The sequence below is a fragment of the Scophthalmus maximus genome, chromosome 4 (assembly GCF_022379125.1).
Source record: "Scophthalmus maximus strain ysfricsl-2021 chromosome 4, ASM2237912v1, whole genome shotgun sequence".
In the NCBI taxonomy this organism is placed as follows: domain Eukaryota; kingdom Metazoa; phylum Chordata; class Actinopteri; order Pleuronectiformes; family Scophthalmidae; genus Scophthalmus; species Scophthalmus maximus.
The window spans coordinates 25,443,957-25,462,974 of NC_061518.1; the positions used below are offsets into that span (position 1 = coordinate 25,443,957).

At 40.7% G+C, this 19,018-nt stretch overlaps 1 protein-coding gene across 2 annotated transcripts in view; it reads right to left on the reverse strand.

The window, feature by feature from the left end:
• The window catches only part of znf536 (zinc finger protein 536), a 224,190-nt gene extending 223,333 nt beyond the window's left edge, over positions 1 to 857 (reverse strand). For both annotated transcript variants that reach the window (XM_047331628.1, XM_047331631.1), the window contains exons 1-2: positions 774 to 857; positions 34 to 113 (exon numbers count right to left, since the gene is read on the reverse strand). The gene's annotated coding sequence lies outside the window, so the exon portion shown is untranslated. The remainder of the gene's footprint in view (positions 1 to 33; positions 114 to 773) is intronic.
• Between the last annotated feature and the right edge of the window lie 18,161 nt (positions 858 to 19,018).

Genomic DNA, 19,018 nt, shown 5'->3' on the forward strand with positions numbered 1-19,018 from the left:
TCTCAGTTACATTCCATGTTATTTGCTTCTTACCGAACAGCACAGCATCCGCACATCAGCGTCCAGACGATATGGAGACATCCTCAAGCAGCGATGACCTTCCCGCCTGGAGACTGAAAGGTTTACCATTGTCAACAGGAAGAATCGTCCCTCAGAACAAAAAAACAGCCTGCACACACAAGAGCAGCACAATTCATTTACAGTTTAAATGTCTCTTTACACTTCATAATGGATTCACAATGCAGTACATTAACTGTGAGAAACGTTCATGAGCTTCATCGTCGCCAAACAATTTGTTTCTCCCTTCAAAAGGCCACCCACTGTGGGCCTACCTCCACGTTTCACAATGCAAACATCAGCACCACAATTCAAACCCACACAAATCATCTCATGCACTTGATGTGAATCCACGTAGGAGTGGCGACGAATTTGGCACTTGGCTTAGCAACTGCCTAGGCAATTAAACCCACAGAAGTGCAGCTCGTCACTGTAACCCACAGTCATTTCACACCCAACTTAGCGCTTTTGAAGCAAACACTTAACGCTAGCTAACTAGCTCACGGAGCTAACCAGCGCTAACTCGCCAGGACAATGTGTGTTAATTGGAAGGAAACGCCCCCACAGAGTTTCCCCTTCCGCTAATTTCTCCCTCACAGCTACTTGGCAGTTTAGTTTTGGTTTCCTCCGTCAGGCGGTGCCACCAGCTTCAGTCAGTTCGACCTCAACTGTCGGAGACCTTACACAAGTTGTGTTATTGAGTGTTTTTCCTGCACCTGTCTGAGCGCAATGCTCCACAGCCTCTTCCCCCGCAGCTGCTCAGCCACGTTCATCGACAGCTTGCAAGTGATGCATTCGTGGAACTCCTGTAAACCACACAACTACAACTAGTTCCAGGTGATGCATTTAAGGAACATCTGTAGCTACAGGACTGCAGAAAAGAAGCCTGCGTTACACGTTCAAAATGACCTGGCCACTGCTGGCAGCGAACATGCTTCGAGCAGCTACTCCGAATGACAAGCAACAGATTACCGGCTGGCGGTCAAGAGGTCAGCCAACTGGTGGAAAAAAGACCTGGGTCCTGAGAGAGGGGGAAAAAAGATTCGGAATTGATTAGCAATTTCAGAACGAAGAAATCTATACAAAAGCAGCCATCCACATCAAAAAACGACTCCACTTCAAGTTCCTTGCCACACATATCAGCAATAACCTGAAATGGGACCACAAGGGCAAACATTAAACGCAAAGAGCCCAACAGAGACTCTACTCTGTGACAACTCAAAAAAAACAGCAGTGTCTGCTGGTCCAATTTTACACAGCCATAATCCAGAGCGTCCTGTCACTTTGGTTATATTACTATTTGGCATGGAAACACATCTAAGCATATAATAAAGAAAATGATCACCAGAGCATTAAACATCAGGCTTTAAACTCCACATACTAAACTCCATAAACACAAAATGTACCATCCCAGGAGCAGTCAAGGTCACAGATGAAGCTCTCCACTCAGCGTCTCCCCTCTGGCAAGAAGTACAGTACAGGTCCCTAAGAGGCAAGACATAACTGCTTGACGGGAGCTTCTTCCTCAAAACCATACAATTAATAAATACGTTAACGTCCGACTAATTGTATGATAAGTGACAAAAAGTGTACCTCGTTTTTTCTTTTTACACGTAATATGTCTTTAAGCTGCAACAGGGAGATTCCTGAAGTGAAAATCCCATTCATATTCCTGATTGATATTATGATTATTTGCCATATTGGGGGGGTGCTGGGAGGCTCACACTGGGGTAAGAGGGGAGGGAAGACACTCCTTAAATACACTAGGAGGTGAAAGACATTAGGGCGGAGCACAGCAATCATGCAAGGGGGAAAATTGACAGGATATGGGGAATGACAGCAGACAGACTATCAGAATAAAACAGGAAGTGCATGAACACAAAAACAAACTATCTAGCTTGACGGGCCCTGACAGCAATGACTTAAGGGATGAGTGGTTCCTTTGCTCTTACAATAGTTATGTACACAGTCTTGTACCTTTGCCTTTTCTTCCATTTTCCAATTTTTTTTTGCTCCTATTGAAACGTTATATGGTTTATTGGCTTGGTTCCAGGCCTAAAACTCTTTATAAAAGGATTTTGGGAAAATGGGAGGTTGGGAAATTCACCTCCGGGAACCGGAGCTGGTCAAAAAGTGGGCGGTCACTGTTGCGCTCTATTGATACAGCCATTCCATCTGTACTGAGATTAATTCCACCAGCCTGAAAATGTGGAAATCAGAGAAACTTTGATCTGTTTACAGAGCTAAAAATAAATAAATAATCAATAATAAAGAAAAACTCCAAAAAAAAAAGGGTGGGGTTGGATTAAAATTGCATCCTGTCACGTTGTTTTAACAAATAAAACGAAAGAATGTTTGTTAAGTCTGGTGGATGTCCTCTCCATTGTGTGAAATGTGTGTTTGTGGTGATTTTGTCCCCAGCATTACTTAACCAATTAAACAATTAAAAGTACCATATCAAAAGTAAAAGGCAGAAAGCAAATACATTTAATGGAAATTGCAGAAAAACATGCTTATTAACAATTGGGGGTTTTTGGTCACTGCAGGGCAGATCCACAACGTGTGCAATTTGTGTTAATCTTGTCAGTTACTTTTAATTTAGTAATAGTTCTGAGATAAAAAGTCAAATTAAGTCAACTCCTCTATTTTATTTATAGCAAATATTTGTATTAGATATTTGTTTTTTATGTGCTTTTATGTATTTTATTGTTTGAATGCCGCCTGTGTCGTCTCATCATCATCTTGTCTTTATCATGGAAAAAAGGCCTTGACGAACATATTCCCTCGTAGTTTTCGTTAATTTAATTAACATCATCATGTCATGAGGGTGAGGTTGATAAGCAAAGCATGCTGCCTACTTACATGTCCAGCGGACACAGAGCACCATTAGTGCCGGCCGGAACTGAAAGACACTAAAGAGCTCTCCAAAGCTGGGTAGAACTGCAGAGTCTGGTGAATATTCACTGTGTATTTGTACTTATACATATTGGGTAGTGCAGCTTTAGGATTGAAACTCTATCCAACCTTCTATACAGACTCAATGCTAGTCAGGAGAGTAGGATCTGGAAAGGCTCCAGTCAGCAGGTTTGTATTCTTTGAATTAGTGATGTTTGCCAATCCTTCAGGGGTCAACTACAGGGGTTTGACAATTTAGTTGTAAAAAATAAATTGTTTGAAGTAAATTAATCATTATTGCAAAGGCTGCAACAAAGGTGAATTATACAAGGTTGCATATCAACTAACAGTAGTCATCATTCCCCAACTCACTGTTTGTACAACACAAGTCCTGATCTAAGAAATTCTCTGTTGTTTTCTATGCGCTGTCATTTTCCATACTGCTGCGTCTGACATACAGTGGCTCCAGATATGATTCAAACTCTTCATTATAATGTGTTGCAGAATTTATTGAATGAATGAAGAATGAATAAAATTGCCAATTTTTATTAATCTCCTTTCAATCTTCAGGTAATAATTCATAACGACAAAGTGAATGGAAATATCTTATTAACTAAAGTATTTTGTCATTGCTCCTCAAACTGTGGTCATGTGCAACCTCATTGCTAGAACTGTGGCCTAGGTGTGTCTAGTACTTGATTAGAACTGAAGCCATTCATACACAATGGCTCCAGTTGTACCCAAAGGACCTGTTAGTGCACAGATGATTTGGTCAGTATTTTACGTCATCTGTGGCTATGAAAACTCCCATATCACAGTTCTGTTTGCTAGACCATGTTTATAGTATGTGTTGACCTTATTGTACAACCAACCTCTGAGGGTGTTTTTGAAACATGATTATTCATATACTGATTCAGATGCACTGAAAGCAATTGCACATGTAAAGGGAATATGTCAACAATAACCAAATGTATCTCTGTGCAGTTGCCTTTTAAGGAACAAATCATGTTCTCCAGATCCAAACCCCAGCTACAAGGAGAGAAATCTATGTCATAAACGCCTCCTTTCACACATCTTCAGAGTCCATACATTTTTCTCAAGTACTTTGGTAATTGAAAATCACTAAATAGGCATGTTGAATTAAGTAAGAAGCAATGGCACCTGGGCAATCTCTAAGAGAGAGACTAATCTGAACCAAAGAATGTGGGCCTCAAGGTATACAACCATCCACAGTAAATAATGAGTGCAAGTTGGGTGGTAAGCATCATGGCAACGGGGGGAACGGCTGCGAGTCTGTCGTGTTAAATTGAGCAACAACAACAGAAAATAGGGAGTTATAATCTTAAGTGCCTCCTATGTTGGCACAGATGAATCCAAAGTTAATACGAAGAGGGGCGAGGTTATAACACCTTCCTGAACGGCACCGCAGCGCAGCGCACCACAGCACAGCAGAGCCCGCAGGCAATAGGCGGGAACATAAGAGAAATGGAAAGGCTGAGCAGTTCACCCGAAGGGATTAGATTTTAAATAGATATCAGCTCATATATGATTCCCTCTTTCTTCCTCTCGTCTGTAAGTGGGTGTAATTTGGAGTGCATAATGAAAAAAAAAAAGGAGCTATAGGTTAATCTCATTGACCTCCACACTCTGGGGACGACGGGTTATAGTTAGGAGATATATACCCATCTCCCCTGCCAGCTTGCTCTGCCTGCCCTCAGAGAGGTAATGAAACTTGTGAAAGTGACTCGGTGCTGAAGCGGGGAGTGGGGGCATACGTGAGCACGAGACAGGGAAAAAAAGAAAAGGAAACCTTAAGAAAAGTAGGGCCCTGCTCTGTTAGCCTTATTAGAGTGACAGAAAGACTGTGTTGTTATGTGTTGTGGCACAATGAACATCCACCCTAAAACAGAATTTACATAATGGGTCTTGGATAAAAATGTGTGACTGCAGTTAGTAACAGTCTGAAACTAATCCATGCACACCTAAAATGACTGGCTACATGAGCACGTTAGCACATAATTGAGTTAAGTCTTTAGAATGAAGGCCTCAGTATGCTTCATCTCAAACCTCTTCCCAGCAGGGGGTTTAGAGGTGGATCCAAGTGGTCAGGTATGCCAAAGACAAGTAAGTATGGACAGATCATCGTTCACACAATTACCTCCTTTGTAGTTCACGTGTAGGGTATAGGAATGGCTTCGAGGAGAGGCTGCCTGTAAATGTGCACTGTAACTTCCATTTGTTCACTTGATCTCGTTCAGACGGCAATGATGCTGAAAAGACAAAAGAAAATCTTGGACAGAGATCAGTAAAGGCAGTGAAGTGCAGCCAGGAGGACAGACTTTTTGCACATGCCACAGAGTGCGGTCAGTCAGATCAGGCATTAACACTTTTACCACTAGACGTTGCTTTACTGTTTTTCATTTCAGGCATGATATAGTCTTAAAAACCCCTCAACACTTGGGTCTAAGTGTTTCTCAATTTGCTCCACTATTTCTTTGAATTTGCTACATCTGGACTGTGTGGTGACCTAAATCCTGTTTAAAGTATGTGACATCCAACTGGGCCTACACTTACAACAGAGAAAACAGCAAAGACAAAAACATCAAAGACAAAAACACACAAAGAGGAATGTGGAGTAACCCAACCTGTTTTAGTGTTGTGTAAATGCAACAATCTAATAGTCACATTAAGAAGCTGAAAATGCAGTTTTGGTGCAGCCCATATTTGAGCATTTTACATTTCAAGCACTTGTTTTGCTTTGTAAAGGCACTGCTTTGTCAAAGTGCTTACCTCGGGTCAAAACCCTTAGACCTAGTTAAAAAAGCAAAAGCTCCTGTTTCGTCTGCATGTAAGTGAACTTTGTTAGTGTGATGGTCATTTTTGGCATGTTTTGTCCCTTTGCCCCAACTATGTGTCTTTGTTTACTGTGCATGTACATTGCCCCTGTTCATATTAACTTAAGATTCATATAGTCACTTCAAAAAGTATCCTGAGCCCTTTACTTTTTTCACAACCCTATACTTAGTTTTTTGTTGAAATATCATGAATATTCAATTTAAAATTTGACATGGTTGCCTCATCAACCATCATCAAGTGAAAATATGTTTTCAAAATGTTTTTGCTAATTTATTCTGTCAATTTAAAAATCAACAAAAGTATTCTGATCTTTTGCTGTGAAACTCCAAATTGTGTTCAAGTGCAACTTGTTTCGTTAAATTATCCTCGAGATGTCCAAGGAGACCTGACCGCACATGAAGGCTGGACACAAAGGCACACACTGGTCTTTATAAAGTCCCAGAATTCCTCTGAACTTTCTGTAGACCTTCTTACAACTGTGGCGAAATATAGATCAGACCAAAGGTATGAAATCATTTCATGGAGATTGTCCCCCACCCAAAGAAGACCAGGTTGGTCGGTTTTGAGCAGTGTATTAGAGTGTATGCGGTTATCTTAAATATCGCAGACCTCTAGCGGTAGTTATGTACACGGCCACTAGAGGTCAGCGAGAGACCTGGTAGGTCTGTCGAATTTGTGTATTAAAATCGATTTGTTTATATTCTGTAAAGTCATCCTGCTTATTCTCTGCCATGTCACCCTAACCCTAACCGTCATCCTTACCTTTACAAGCCTATTAACCATGCTTTGGTAACGCACATAAAGGCTGACATTGCTCTGAGGCAAAAAAAAGTATTTGTGGCATACTTCCTGGCACCAATATAGGCGCTATTATAGGAAACGAATAACCAAAAAACGCATTTCCTTTTCAGAGGTGGAGAACTTGCTGGACGGACGATAATTTCACAATCATCCTATAAAGCTGTTTTGGTAGAGACCAGACAGAAGCCACTTGAAGTTAAAGGTATGGCAGCCTGCTGGAAGTCAAACTGCATTTAAAGGACTCTGAGAGCAAAAGGAACAAAACATTATCTGTTGTGATGAGACAAATATTGCATCCTGTGGTACAGAACAAACACTAAGTCTGGTGAACACCACTGTTCATCATCTGGTTAACAACACCATCCCTTCATGAAGTATGGTGGTGGCAGCGTCGTGTGCTTCTCAGCAGCAGGGAGAGACTGGAAACCGTGCAGATGGAAAACTTACACCAGGGTGCACACATCAACATGACAACGAACTGAAGACAACAACCAAGACAACAGTGGACAAGTCTCTGACTGCCTTTGAGTGTTCCAGCCAAAGAGCAGCATTAAACCCAATAAAACCTCTGTGGAGTGAAGATGGAAATTCATGGACACTTCCCCTCAGCTCTGATGGTAAAAATGGGATAAATTGCCCAAAGCTGAGTGTGTAAAACGTATGTCAAGTTGTAGTTGCTAAATGACAGGTTTCAGTTTTGGGTTTAAAAAAAATTGCTAAAATGTCTGAAAAATATAATTAACATTTTGGGATATTGAGTGTAGACTGATGGGCAAGAATGTCTATAGTTTATCATTTAAAAAAATAAAATCTAATGTCTCTCTCTTGGTCTCCAGGCTGACATATCTTTCCTCCACCTGCAGGTTGACATTTTTGGTATGTCTCAAAAGCTGTTGGATGGATGGCCATGAAGTATTGTTAATGTCGCCATCGCTCCCATTGGATGAACACATGGCTGTTTTTAAGTAATTTGAACCAAGTTCACAACAACCATTTTGTCTGTTGGACAGACAGAACAGTGTCTAGTGTGTTTGGAACAGCCGCCCCCTCTGACTTCTTGTCCAGAGCACAGCCCAATACAATGAACACTTTCAAAAGAAAAAAATGACCTTATTAATCAATCAACAATTAAAAGCAGGAACTATAGTGGTACATAATACAGTGACGCATGCATCAGAATCATATGCATCGATAAATGCTTGAGATGCTGTATACATTTATATAGATTATATATTAATTTATGTGCATGGACCAAACCATTTTATAGTGAAAGACTAATTTCTCCATTTTATTCTGGTGCCAGCAGCTGCAAAGTGTGCAAACGTGTCGCACATCCTGGTTGTGTTATCAATTATTTATGACAGTTTGGCATGGTTCCAAAAGGTAAAACTATACACAATATTGGATTTTTCAATATTTATGGGTCAAGCTGAGTTCTCCTCCTCAGCTTTTTGCCTTCAGATGTCAAGTCAAGTCAAGTCAAGTCTTTGGACATTCATGTAACAAAGCTTTTGATTATACATCGACTTGTCCTCTATAGTACATAGTATACATCGGAGGGTTTTTAGAGAAAAGTTTTGGATAAATCAAATGTTGATCTAACAACATCATCAGGTCAAAATATTAATTGATCCAATAGTTTGGGTTATGATTGAATTCCTGCAAAGCAAAAAGACCCTGTCTGTCTGTCCCAGCCGCACTTTCTGTTCATTGCTAATTAATGTTTAACATCACTATGTTAGTGTTGTCATTGTGAATATGTAAACACACTAATGTCAGCATTAAGTTCAAATAACCCCTGTACTGATAAGTTCAGCCTCACAGAGCTGCTACCATGGCTACAGAAACTTATTCTTCTTGACTGAGACTAATTATCCAAAGAAAAACAAGAGCATCGGCCTTCATAGCAAATTCAAAACACAAAACATGGTTACATTTAATTCAATCACCAAGCCATGTTCAAGCCTTAACTGTTCAAGCCTCAAACCATAGTTGTGTAAGATCGAAAAGCAAACAGAAGTAGTCAAGGTGTAGTTGCAAACATCTGAGAAGTGTCTGTCAGGTTTGCCACTGCAAGAACTCCAAACACTAAGTCTGCTGACCAGTTGTCTGTTGGCAATTTGAGTGCACTGCTATTCAAACATTCAGTTCTGTGTTCCCCAAATGAAATGGGTGAATGGTGGTGAATGGACTGTATTTTATGTGGTGTTTTTCGAGTCCTACCGACCACCCAAAGCACCAAACCACCGACCTTCTGGCTAGTGGACGAGTAGCCTGGGACCCAGACGAATTCTGGGAGCTCATTTCATTTGCTCTGCCAGAATACGGTCTGGATCCCCTCCATTGGAAAGTGATTTCCCTCCGGCAGAAAAAACTCGCTGGTCGAATCACAACCTGATTATGGGCGGGGTTTATACGGTGATGCGGGGAGAAGCTACTATGGTAAACAACCAATGCTGCCGCTGATGAACGAGCATTTGAAATTTGAAATTTCGCCCACAAAAACGGCAACACTCGTTCACAGACATTGCGGAATCATCATCACAGGCATCTCCTCTCTGCTCTAGTCTGTTGACATTTTTGCATCGCCCAACAGACGTCACACGATTCGTTGCTCTCACTGGTTAAAGGCATTTTGGTCTGAGTTTGTAGGTAACGCCTCTTGGAAATCAAAAATGAACTGAAGGGTCCCAGTCTAATACGCCTTTCAGTATTAGTCTTGCTGCTCCAGGCTTCTTGTCAGCTGTTTTGACACTTGGGATTTTTTAAGTCAAAGATTCAAACAGTCAGAGACCTCCACATATACAGCAAAGGAAAATCAGACAAAATGAACTGAACAGTTGCCAGCCAGGTGCACCACCCTACTGCCCTCAAACTAGAAGCCTTAATGTTATTTTTGATTTGATAACTTTGGTTCCTTAGTCTCAAGTGCTCCAGTGTGATAACATCAGGGGTTAAAGATTTGGATCTCAGGTTTCTGTGCCCTGGAGAGAAGTGTCCTTTTCAAAGAATATTACATTACTGGGGAAGATTTGGTGTATATTACAAATGTCCTTAAGACGATAAAGTCAGTTCTTTTTTTCTTTGTCTTCTATAGAGATATAATGTCCTGGGCCCCTCCCTTTCTAAGATATTTGGTTGGTGATGAATGTGTATTTTAAAGTATGGGTCATAATGGCAGGCTTGTATTTTCCTGACACACAATCCGTATGTGTGTGCGCAATTCTCTTTATGAGAGAATATAGATGTGTGCATGTGTAGGTCTCTCTCTCTCTGTCTGTGTGTGTGTGTGTTTGTGTGTGTGTGTGTGTGTGTGTGAGGCCTGGGTGGTTCACCTTTCGTCCCTTCGGTTGAGCAGATAACCTGCTCTGCTCCTCCGCTCTGTCTGACTTTGTAACTATATCTGTCCTTAACCTCTCATGGAAATAAATTAAAGCTCTCCTGCTACTCCCTCTGCATGAAAGGGAGGCATGCCTCATAATCGTTTGGGACTGGGACAAACTTGGCCCATTGATATGTACTACTGTGTATTTATTACGTCTGTGGCAATATAAGGCAGGGCAGAGTGAGATATCAGCTTACCCAGAGAGCTGTGAGAGAGAGAGTTTAAGATAAAGGATATTTAATATCCAGCGCACATCGGCAGGGGCCTAAGCCTCTAATAGCACTTGGGGTTTCTGAGCAGGTAATGCCTTCATCTTTGTCTAAACACACTTTTATGGACTTTAACTGTAATGATATAAAGAGAGAGGGGGTCACAGATAAATATAGCGTAATGGCTCAAAGCTGAAGATTAGCCATGTATCCTGTCTAGGGGATAATGCTTCAAGGCAGTTCCTCCAAAAGGTGTTATCTCCTACCGAAGAAAGACAAGTGGAAGATGCGCACACACATGCACACACATTCACCCCCGCGCACACACACGCGCACACACACTCCCAGACACATATATTCAATAATAACCTCTGCTTCGTTCCTGCCTCCTTTTCCCGTCTTTCTTTTAACAGTGCTTTGCATTTTGTCACATTGCATTAGAATCAACGGCAGGGGCGTTCGGTCTGTAATGAATCTGCGAAGCCAATGTACATGTACATGACTGGCGACAAACATTACCTCCGCTTATTTTGTGTCTAAATGTTAATGAGCATCCACATGATAACCTACATCACACACTGGTAGAAATGACATGGATCTAAAAAAAAATAAAAAATAAAAATAAGAACGCGTTCGCACATACTGTGCACAGAGGCACTTAAAGGCCATTTAGTGAGCTTCTTTTTTTCAGATAGAGATCAATCAGGTGGCCCCCTTCATTCATTAAAGAGGAGGAGGAATCGAACAACGGCTACATATTTATCTGGAAGCATGAAGAAGGAAAAAGAATAGTGTTGTTGTCCTAATTATGCACTGGGGTGATACATTATTTACCACTCCAACATACATCAGCATGGCTGGATATGAGTAAAATAATTTATGATAAGAGCCTTCTTTTTCTCTCCTGCCTTTTCTTCCTCGCTCTGTCCTCCATTTTTACACCCCCACCCCCCACTTTAAATCAAACTTCAATAAAATGTGCCACCCCTATTCATTTTGCATGAGGCCTCCCTGAAAAACACCCGGGACGGCCGGATCTGTTATTCAAAATTCTCCAGACGGTGCAGGGTCAAAACAACAAAACAGTAGCAAGGAAGAAGCAGCAGCCACTGTAACTCTATAACTCACCTTGGGCTACTCCTGCAGCCTTACAGGGGGCGAGACAAACAGGGTGAGAGAGAGGAAAGGTTGGCATGTGAAAGACAAGCCACCACCACAAGTGACCACCCTGTCTACATAAAAAGCGTTCATTACAGCAGAGCAAAACATAGATTTCCTATTGGGGTCCCAGCAGGACCCCCCTCCCCCAACCAACTCAGCCCGATAGGAATCCAAATCTCTATAGCCAGCAATTTGTTTTTTTTTGTTTTTTTCACATGACCAATAGTTGTTCACAAGGCCATTGCTGTGACCTCAGGATAGACCTCGAGATAAATTGTAAAGGTCTAAGGGCTTGATTGGGTTTGTAAACTCTAAAGCCAAAGCAGCACCAGCAAAGCTGTATTTATTCTAGCCTTTAATGACATAACTCGAGGCAGAAACACCGTCAGTGTTTCCACTCGATCCAGGTCATGGATATAGGAGCAGATACCAAGTTCCATGACTGTACCATTGGACCAAAAACAGTTCGTCAGGCTTCCATGGGTTTGGGCCCATAGAGCATGTGCTACAGAACATTATCTGTAGCATATGTAGCTTATGTTTCCACCTGAGCCACTGTTTTGAGGCTTTGAGGGGGGGGGGGGGGGGGGGGGGGGGTGCTTGGGATTTCACCCCTTCTGGTCTACATATCCCACCCTCTGCTGAAATATTTTTAATTACCCCCCCCAAAAAAAGTGATCAATGCTATTTCACCAATAGACCATATAAAATACTTATTATAGAAACTTTTATATTAAGTAAAGCGCTGTAACGTGAACAGTCTATAGAGCAATAGAACGATAAAATCCGAAATGGACCACCCTCTGGCAGCGCTCGCATTCGTGATGCAATAGATGGTTCCCCTAACGATCCTGGTTCCATTAGCCTTGATCACTGCACAGCTTTTCAGAATGTCACCAAGCACGAATATTTGGAAGGGGGATTTAATTCTTGCATGTTTTGTTTTGTTGTGCATGTGTAACAGTGGTCCATCCAGTCAAATGCCTGTAGTGCAGTGTTTGCACACCTCACTCGTGGACACGTTAAGAGACGTGCTAGCGGCTAATGCTAGCATTCGCAAGTTTTAGCTCCCTTGGTAGAGCGCCCGTCTCCCATGCGGAGGTCGGGGGTTTGATTCTACACCGTCTAACATGATAGTCATTCCCCCACTGCTTTTTTCACAAATCGCACCCTGCTTATGAGACGTCAGTAGCGTGACATTATTAGCATTGTTGATTGTTCTGTTAGCAGCTCCCCTAATTTGGCCCAGGCTTGATTGAATATGAAGGACAATGACTTGACGGATTGACACCAAATTTCAAAGAAGTGGAGCAGTCATTCAAGTCCCCGTCAAGAAGAACAAGAGGTGTGACGGGATCACACCAACCACGACAACAATCAAATGGTTGACATTCTGTTGACTTTCCGACCCATGAGTACTCAGAAGTTATTACTACATTATTGATATTTGTCACAGATGGTGTGATCCCCTCAAATGGTGGTCTGCAGTTTTACCTTGTGTATTATAGTGGCGGGAATGATTGGACCTGGGATATAGTGATCTGTTACTTTAAACAAATGTGCGCGAGTAGAGTTTTTCTGGGTGACCAACTGCACCTTCCCTACTTCCAGCACCCTAACTCAGACCACATCTGTCTTCCAACTTGACCATTAGTTTGATCCCAACTACACAACTTTTTGGTTTTGTGACTGGATATACATAATGACCCAAATTGTTACACTCCAAAAACATATATACACATTGAGAACACTTTTTATTTTCGGGCTGGTGGTTGTAATGTGACCAAAAAATTCCGACTGCAGCACAGCGGAGTGGATGATGTTACATGGTAATGTCAAATGGCACCTGTACCAATTGAGTAAAAAGTAATGATAGGAAGAATTGAAACAACAATTTAGTACTAAAGTCGCATAGAAATTTGGGGCTCACAAAAGACTGAAAAGCAGTCAAAATTGATGCAGCAAGGGCCAAAATATCGTAACTTTAACCCTGAGTATGGGTCAAGCCCTAAAACACTGGATCCGGCCTTATCCGAAAAACATTACTTAATAGCATATTTTCAATAGACGCTCCCTGTCTCATGTCTTTTACCTCCACACCACAAAGACACTAGAGTCTTTGTGACAGACAGAGTAGCACTAGTGAACCAAACTTGTAAAATCAGTATGGTTCCCCAGTAAAGATCAGCTGGGACACCCCAGTGTGGTGACATTCATTTTACTACACTTTCTATCATACACATACATAGCGGCCTTTCTTTTTCTCTGCGGCTGGGTGCGCTGCATAAGTGCAAGACAGAAAGAAGAGGAGATTGTGTGTGAGAGTGCACCTGATTTCATACAGTGTGCTGGGTTCACACGCATGCATACTCTTACAGTATGCGTGTGCCACCTTTGGTTAGTGACAGATGCAATAAAACATTTGTAAAGGATGGGACCATCCATCACGTTGTGTGGGACAAAAGGAACTAGGCAAGCTCAAAAGCACAAACAAGAGTCCCCTGTACAGGGCAGGGAGAGGCAGAGCGAGGAGGGGTGGGATAACAAAATTTATATCATATTACAAACTGAAATGTGACCTCCTAATGATATAAGTGAAGTTAAATCAAGTCCTTGACTCAGTATTACTTAAGGTAAACCAGTGTCCTTCCTGATATGAAAATAGAAAATTGAATACAGTGTTGTTGGTTTAACTTGCTGCTTCAACTTTGGATGTAGTTTGTAAAAGGCTACCAAAGAAAACATCAAATATCTGGACATGCTGCCTAAGAAGTGGATTAGCAGCAAGCAATGATAGCTGTACAACGGAAAGTATTAGTCATAGCAATAATACCAGCAGGAGCAGAAGTAGTTTTAGCTCTTGAAGTATTTGCTGTTGTCCTGGTAGGAGTAATGATAGAAGTAGTAGTGGTAGTGCTGGCAGTGACATAACTTGTAGTCAGTATTGCATGAGAGGCTAGAAAATCTGCATTTTGCATCTGCATACCTAATAAATTTCTGAACAACTAAAGTCATTACTTAGATTATTATCATACCATTGTTATATTATATTGTAATTATATTACTCTATGACATTACAAATTCAGTGTGGCAACTAAGGTGGCAAAAGTTATACACTTAACAGGCGCAAACCGACAAACAAAATGTAGGCACCCCTTTAAGTTGAAAAATGTATGTCCAATATTCACTCTCTTTTAGTTCTTTTTTGGTCTCCACCTACTCCTGAGTATCAGATCCTTACAGTAAGCTGTTAAATGCTTCCCTGAGTTAGATGCTAAAGGAGTATGCCTGTGGAATTGAGGTCATCCTTGAGACTTGTATTTATTGTACATCAGCAGTCTAGCTAAATGATTCTTGCAGTGTCTATTAGCTAGCCAGCTAAGGCAGTGTGAATAAGACAACTTTGCAGTCACTGCAGGGAAAAAATTTCACCTCTTTTGACCTCCTTCCCCGGCATCCTGCACCAAGCCAACATTCTTGACTGAATGCACAGAGACTTAACTGATACTTTGGTGAGACATAAACGTGTCAACTCCCAAAATGTCAAATAAGTAAAGTGTTATTGAAACGGTTACTGCAATATAATTACTTAATTTATTTTGATTTAATCTCATTCTAAAAATAATTAATTACATTACACAGTACTGTTTTACAGCACAGCACTGCAAGTGATATTAAGACTTATACTATTTGTAGTAGGTGTTTTACAATTAGTAATTTGGGCCTAAGAAAGTACAGTTCTTCAATATGTTAGGGTCAGTTTGGGTTCAACACAAAAACCTGCCAGTTATCATAGTTATAATCCAATACACTGGGCTGATGGAATGTAACTTGGATTTAAACACATTCCCAGCGGTGGCTGTCAATAAGATATACCGCTGTCAGTGCATTAATATCTACAATGACGAGCAAACAGACAGTAAGAAGAAAAGAAAAAGTTGTCTTCGTAACAATTTTGCTCTGATCAAAGCAACTGTAGCTACAGGAGACGTGGATTAACAGCCATTTAATGATGAAATAAAGTTTGTGTTGTGTTGCACTTGTTTGGTGTTTGTTTGTCTTTCCCATCCGGCTCTGAACAAGACAAGCCAGCGGAGAGTTTTTTTTTTTGCAAACTCGTGGGTGTGTTTGATAGAAGGCATGCAGGCACAGTGTTGCTTGTTGAAGCACATCATCTGCATCAACAATGAAAAAAAGAAAAACGGCAGGCAGATATAAATGAATATTCCTCACCTGTCTGCTCATGTTGACTCCTCTTGTTTGGATTTCACAGTGGGGGAAAAAATAAAGGCGAATATTTACTTTTAATTGAAAGGAAATTAAAGACGCATCCACATCCGCATGTGACAAAGGAAGATCACAAGGCTCGGGAGTGACGATAGCTTTTGTTTAAGATGGATTTCATAAAGAAAACCCCCCACTGATAATGATGAAAAAAAACTTGGACATTTCTCCAAATACAATTACCTCGGCATCACCTGATTCAATCAAATGCATTTGCATTCTGTTTGCATGCGGTGTTCCGTGAACCGGTAAACAAGGCAGGCAGAATAAATCTGATGTGTTTTCATGCTTATGGTTGCTCTTCTGTTTGCTACATTTTATTCTGAGTATTTGAATTTTTATGAATTGGTAAATAACTGCACAAATGTACGCAGAGCTGTGTGGATGGATGTTGTGAAGTTGGAGGGGTATGTGCTTGCGAGCCAAAAATGAAAAACTGAGAATGTTAGTTCGTGTTTTGAGACAGATGTTGTTTGGCTGGCAAGCACGGCAGATTAATATTTGACTGTGTCTGATGTGTACTTAAGAATGTATCAAAGAAGATGCATCTTTCTGGGGACTACCACGGGATGTTGCAGCTGGCACAATGACAAAAAGCATAAGGCCAGACATGCCACAAGTCAATCATGTGCTCATGGTGATTAGACCAAGGTTTTGTTCACTTGTAATCCCTGACCTTCTTTTCCCCTGGAAACTTGGAACTTCAGTAACACTGTGTACAAAAATCCTCACAGTCTCTTATTTTCACATTACTGTATCTGATTTGTATAGGAAATGTTCAATAGAGCCATTAGTCTACTGACCTAAGAAAGGCACACACTGTACACACTGGCGGCTCTCGTGGGTGTCCCACCTTGCTGCAAGAAAGGACTGTTTTGTCCCCGGAGCAACAGAATGTTATTAATTCCCCCTCAGCGTTTTATTGAGAACATTCCAGAAACATGCATCCTCACTTCACAAAATACAAAACTAAAAATGTTGAAAACTGTGTAGCAGGAATTAAGCCCTGTTATCTTGGTTTGACATGATTATATATATACATATAGATGTGTGCATTGCAAATTTATTGAAGATACACTGCTTGCAATAAAAGGAAAGGGGGCTGGAGAGACAGTCACCTCATAACCTGTTATGAGGTCATAAGGCGACAGAGTGGTTTAATCTGAGCACCACTCTGATTAGGTACAACATTTTAAAGCTGCTTAAATGTTAAAGCATTGGTGGTAATAATTACATAAATCATATAAATATAATTACTATATTCACACAGATATATCAGTCAGATTTGTAACTTAAATGAAAGTGAAAAAACTCAAATGTTATGACTCAATCATTACTCCTGCATTCAGAAATTTACTCAAATATACTTAAAATATGGAAGTTATGTATCAGCAGCTAAATGTTTTTACAGCATCTAAAGCAATTTTGTCTTTGGGAAGAAAAACTCGTGTCATTGAACATTAATAATTACATTTTATATAATTGTTTTCACCTTGTGGGTGTTTTAGTATTTTAACTTTACAACTTAGCTAATATCAATTTCATGTAATATGTTTACTGTTTGGCAGTTTAACCAAAAAGAGTGCATCACGTTTAAACAATAATGAGTTTGAATGTGATGAAGTAGACAACACAGCATCTGAAATGTAGCATGGGAGTAAAGAACCATAAAATGGAAAAAGTATAAATAGCTTATGCCTCTGCTGTCGTACTGGAAGTTTTACTCAAAGTGAATCTTTTAATCTTTCAAGAATCTTTTACTACAGCAGTCACAGCAGTCACTGTGTCCACAAACAGCAATTATGGGATCATGGTGTAGTTAAAACAAAGAGGAAGAGTAATTTAACCGAATCACTAATCACAGTAACAGTTTGCCAACATGAGTTAAACTCTAGCTACCATAAGCTACTGGTCGTATAGGACCAAATATGGCTGCTCAGCCGAAACTCAGGAACGCATTGAACTGAACAAGGTGTGTGTTGTACTGCTCATAAATCCAGCTCTTCAATTGTGAGAGGCAGAATGCGTTTCTTTCAAATGTGACACTTTCATTTTAGGCAAAGAATCAGAATCTGCAATAGATATTTGCACAAGTCATCAATGTGAAAATAAGGCTAAATCACATACACATCATAGCATGGTAGAAGCACACACACAAGTGGGGTCAAAGGTCATTACCATCATGAAAAACAATCACTCTTCTTCATCCATTTATACAGGTGACAACGATAATCTCCCACTGCCCTGACTGACGCATGACCCGCTACTAACAATTAGATGAGAGCTTACTGTATTTGCCCTATGAGTTGTATCTTTTCCACTTGTTTAATGTTATGTCTACCGAGACTCAATTACACAGCGGACTGCGTTTAGTCGGGGCTGCTGATGTCTTAGTTACGGCACAGTGTTAGCTCAGGCACTCTGCACATACATTAAACATATCAAACAGTGGGCCTGAGGAACGCTGGCGATGCAGATACATTATGAAATACACGGGACAATAATGTATGGTATCATCCTAATAGTAAATGTAGAGATTGAAGAAAGTGATCTGCTAGGAAATAACAGACGTGCGTATTTCAACAGGAAATATCGGAGAATTTAATACAGTCACATTATGTCAATGAAGGAACCTACTTGTGGATATTTCAAACATACCGCTGTATTCCCAGTTGATCTATAGCTGCTTATTTACTAAACAATATGTCTGCTTCCTTTCAAGATCCAGTCCCCAGGCATTGAGAAATAATAGGCCTTCAGTAGGCTATATACCCCTAAGCTTCTGAGCAGAACGAAAACAAAGAGCCAGAGTCAGCCCTGAACAGACAGACCAACTGTTACTGTTGTGTAATTGGTAAAAGCATGCCATTTACAAAGGACTGTTTTAAGTTGAAAAAAATGAATCGTTTCTTTGAGCACATTTTTTTCAAGATTGTCATTTTGTCCTTCTCAGGAGCGCACTCATTACACGATGACTCACAAATAAGCACAAATTGTGAGCATCTTTCATCTTAAGCGCCGATAACGTCACACGGCTTAAATACAGTTTGCGCACATACAGCGCAAAGAGGAGGGGAACAATTGACGGCGTACCACTGAGCTGTAGTGCAATAACTAAGGAGACTATTTACCCTTAATTGATATGGCCTTTCTTACCATGAAAAGAACAATTATTTCTAGCACCGCACGCTTCTTATGTGCACAGTAAGCTATCAACACAAAGTGCCCTGAGTGAAATGAACAGAGCTCGCCATCAGCCTACTCCAAAAAAAAAAGGCAGAGCCTTTTTCGTCTTTTGTTCTTTTTTCCGATTCTCCCTTGCTATAAACATGCCAGAAACAGGCTCAGAGATGATAAAAATATGGCAGTG